Source organism: Borostomias antarcticus (assembly GCF_949987555.1).
Source record: "Borostomias antarcticus genome assembly, chromosome: 21".
Lineage (NCBI taxonomy): Eukaryota > Metazoa > Chordata > Actinopteri > Stomiiformes > Stomiidae > Borostomias > Borostomias antarcticus.
This window is the reverse complement of record NC_140254.1, coordinates 9,405,172-9,410,147: the sequence shown is the minus strand read 5'-3', so window position 1 is coordinate 9,410,147 and position 4,976 is coordinate 9,405,172.

Below are 4,976 nucleotides of genomic sequence, written 5' to 3'. Positions count from 1 at the left end.
TTTATCTTCCTCCCTCTTACTCTCTCTCCTTTTCTCTTTCTTGCTCTCTTTCCTCTCTCTCTCACTTTCCTCTCTCTCTATGTTGCTCTCTCTTTCCTCTCTCTCTCTATCTCTTTCTCTCTCTCTCTTGCTCTCTCTTTCCTCTCACTCTCTCTCTTGCTCTCTCTTTCCTCTCTCTCTTTCCTCTTTCTCTCCCTCTTTCTCTCTCTCTTTCCTCTCTCTTTATCTCTCTCTCCCTCTTTCTCTCCCTCTCTCACTTTCCTCTCTCCCTCTTTCTCTCTCTGTCTCTCTCTTTCCTCTCTCTCTCCCTTTCTCTCTCTCCCTCTCTCTCTCTCTTTCTCGTTCTCTCTCTCTCCCCAGTGGAGGTTAAAGCAGGCATCTCTCCTTTCCCCATGTAATTGACTCTTCATGTTAGAGTGGCAGTAAAAGTTTATGACTATCAAACATAACATGACGCCCAGCTGTCTTTTTCCCAAACTATTAGCTGGGGGAAGGATTATTGTGAGCTGATAATTAATTGCTTACCCTGGGACAGCTAATTACCAATTGTTGGCAGTATTGGCTTATTAGCAGACGCCTTTGACTTTCTAGCGGGTGCCTTTGACAGCTCTGATTGGTTGTCAGTTGCAGCGAGAGCGGGGGCCGGGGAGGGGGTGTGTGTGGGGGGGGGGGGGGCTAAATGGTGCACGGGGACTTTTGACGTAATTGTTGGTTATTTGTCATGGAGGCTGCTTCCTGGTTGTCAGGCGTACCGTATGGGAGTTTTAGTTCTACAGCTGCCGTATGAGTCCCATATATGTGGCTGATACCTTTGAGGGATCACAGAGGGAAGGACTCCTCACAGTTCATTCATGTTTTTGTATCATCTTGCCCGGACTGCTGTAAATCCCTTTTCACCTGCCTCAGCAAGGCATCCCTGGACCATCTACAAATGGTCCAGAATGCTGCTGCAGGGCTGCTGACCAGGTCCAGAAAGTCCTGTCACATCACTCCCATCCTAGCCTCCTTAGACTGGCTCCCCATTGTTTAAAGATTCAGAAGGTACTTATCCTCACTTTTAGATCTTTGCATGGTCTGGCTCCTGTGTACTGTACATCTGTGACCTGCTCCATCCCTACATCGCTAGCAGGCCAGTCAGGTCCAGGGCTTAATGGTTGTCCCTGAGTCAACTAAAGACTAAAGGTAACCGAGCCTTTCAAATTGTGTCTCCTAAGCAGTGGAACACCCTTCCACTGGACCATCTGTGGGCTCTGTTGACACTTTTACAGTTTTTCTCAATTGCTGAAAGTCGCACAGAAATGAAAAAAGCATTCTGTCCCATTTTGGTTCATATAATTGGTCATAGTGTTCACCTATTCAACGATGTATACCAAAAAAATTACAAAATTCTACTTTTGTTGTAATCTTATAACAAAGTAATTTCTTACTTCCTGGAAAACGGTAGGTCACGTGCAATTACGACAACAGGTACCTTAGATTTTAGACCAATAATCTCACAACATCCACCCGTCAATCAACGCTATCCTTCTATTGAATCTGTCTAAAGTTCTTAAAACCCGTCCACTTATCAATGTTCCAATCAAATTCCTCTAAACATTATGTCCCACCCTCATAGCTTGTTTGCGTCGGAAATACGTCAAACTACGGAAGTTAGATGATCTCAAATGTCCGTTTCTGTGCGACTTTAAACACGTTTTTCGAACGAAGACCTACTTTTCTCAAAACTCTACACACAAACCACAAAGAACACACACTAAATGCTAAACTCTACACTTCTCCTGCAAAATAGCACTTGGCCCTCAAAACAAGTTTAACCTCTTCTCAAAAATTGAACTTTGGGTTCAAATGACACACACAGCCATCATGAGTAAACACTTCTAGCACCAATTGAACACTGGTGTACAAAATGGAAAACACTACTGTCTGAATGAAAAACACTGTTTGGACCTCTTCTCTCTTGTCTTAGTATTCTCCTGGAGTACTTCTTTCTGTCCTGTCCTGTTGTCCCCTCCGTCCCAGCCCTATAGTATTCTGTCTCACTGGCTCTAGCCCACCCCAATGGGTGTAAACTGGGCCAGTAAATTGCTTTGACCTTTGAAGCATTACCACAAGTGAGCTCTTTAACAACATTATGCGAAGAAACTTTGTGAGCTTTAAAACAACAAAAGCTTTTATGAGACTTTAGTCTAAATCAGGTTTTTACAGCTGACAAAGGGGAAAGCAAACAGCACACAAAATAAACACATCAAAGAGCCTGAAGACGTTTTAAACACTCTCACTCTCACAAGTAATTATACCGTTTTTTTTTACTTTTCAACTAAACTCCCCATGAAAAACAACAAAGCAATCCATCCATACGGTGTTGTAACAAAAACAGTACCCCCGGAGTAACCTGCTCCCTTAGCGGGGGCAGTGGTCATGTCAACAATTGCAGTCTCCTACTGGGCTGTCAGTGGACGTCCCCTCCCACCACTGTGTGGTCATCTTTCATTCCTGAAAAAGATACAAATACAGTTACATAATTACATATTGTATTGACAAAGTAGGAATGCGGTTCCCAATCTCATCATATGTGCAGAATATACTGTAGAACATGCTTTGTTTACAGTACTACGGTCCACTTACAACACTATATTCTACAGTAATCATTGGGTGCTGTATTGATATAATATGCAGTGGTTGGACCCTCAGGCCGGCCTCCTTCATTGTCAACCCATGGTTGAGGACATGGTCAATTATATTGGCCCGAATCTCATCAGTGATGGCGGCTCTCCTTCTTCCTCCCCCTCCTTGTCCTCCTCTCCCCCAATCTTGTCCTCCTCCTTGTCCTCCTCTTCCCCCTCCTTGTCCGCCTCTTCCAACTCATTGTCCTCCTCCTCGTTGTTCTCCTCTTCCTCCTCTTCATCCTCTCACTCGTACTCCTCTGCCTCTCTGGATACCTCTCTCTTCAACTTCATCCATTGTTCTCCAAACCAGGAGCTCACCTCCGACCCTTTTATATTGCTCTGATTATATAAGCTCTGATTGCAAATTGCTCAACAGACTTCAATGTTTAGCAATTTGATTGGTTCGGTGTTCCAGGCGAAGACAGTGATATTTTATTGGAAAGGAGTGTGTCAAATATAGAGAGTTGTGTGTAGTGTTTTGAGAAAAGGGTGGTTTGGAAGTGACTGCATGTCTGTGTGACTGATGTGTTTGCAGTTCAGCAGAATTGGTTTAGTGATTTGGTAAACGAGTCAACGATTGTGCCCATTGTGTCTTAAGTTCCCGTTTTTGTTTAAGCAATTAAGAAAAACTGTAAAACCCAGCTGAAGAGTAATCTGTTCCGACAGGCCTTTGTCTAGCTTCCTGTGTCTTTTTATTCCCTTTTTGATTTTGATAAAAAATGTTCATGTGTGAGGTAATTTGTGACCCTGCTCTACAAAAGGCGCTGTATAGATAAAGTCTACTTACTCACTTACTAGCTTGTTGATGTTGACATCGGACCTGACCACTGTTCCCTAGTATAATATCTACGAGATTACATAATTTCACTCCATGAAACAAGTCCATGGCTGTACACCTATAGTGATATAACAGAGAGACATTAGTATACCTTTCATGCTCTGAATAAAAGGATAACTCAAGTTGCAATTTCCAACATGAAATAACATTCGGTAATGCTTCTGCATGCCACTTCCCTTGACAACAGTCACTGTGTCAGGGCACTGGGTGACAGAGTAACCACCGACGAGATCTTCTCCAGGTTCCTCACCATGGGTCACACACTCTCCAGCTTTCAAGAGCCCAGACACTGACACCTGAGGGTCACACACTCTCCAGCTTTCAAGAGCACAGCGCGGCAGCAGGTCCTATCTTTCTCTCATAATTGGGTGTATTTTTAGGGTTTGGTGTGGTTGGTAGAGGAGACGAGCCCGCTGCCCAGACATCCATCCTAGGAGGCCAACCCCGGTGGCTTTGGTGACACATTTAGACATACAGTGTTCTCTTCTACTAAATTAGATCAAGTCAATGGGCCATGAAAAACTCTCCCCTCGTCCCTGAGATGGGACCCAGCCTGCGATGGAGAAATTGGCCTTAAGACGTTCAGACGTCTCTATCAGCTATATTATATTATATTATATTATATTATATTATATTATATTATATTATATTATATTATATTATATTATATTATATTATATTATATTATATTATATTATATTATATTATTGTGTATTTTCCGGAATCCTCAGTGCGTTGATTATCGCCTGTCCTGGCTTTCAGCCAACATTCATGACTATATTAATGAATATGCGTGTACTGTAGGGTATATTGTCATAATGCAGTACGCATATCGAATATTCATAACATGTGAATCGTGTAATTAGCGTATTACATGAGCCTTCTGCATGACACAGGCTGGATTTCATACAATGTCACACAACTCATGTACAATATACTGAATATAAATATGAATATGTACGGATCCCATGACTGCTTTGTTGTGATGCACTTTGCTATGAACACTTTGGCCATGCCTTTTGTGGTGCAGAGCAAAGAAGAAACGCCTACAAAGTAATGTAATACAGTACATTGGATAGAATAGAGGGGAAAACACTTAAAACTAGTCTGAAATATCTGATAGAATTTCTGTTTTACATTTCTCAACTGTTTACACAAACCTATTATATGAGCAAAACCTCGGGGGGGGGGGGGGGGGGGACTGTTATACTTAAAGGAGTAGTAAAGGGAAAATGCATGTTTAGCCCTGTTTTAAGGTTACTTATGATCATATACAATGGTTCAGATAATTGCTCTACCACAGTTTTGGTAATACAGTGGATGTGGGTGGGCATCTTGAAAAGTCTTTCAAAAACATGTTAAACTCTCGATTTTTTGGTCATTGCTCTGCACCGGCAAAACCGGGCCTTTTGACGTGTTGAGTAGTGTCCGTATTAACTTTGAACTTTAATCCGCTATCAGATGTAAATATT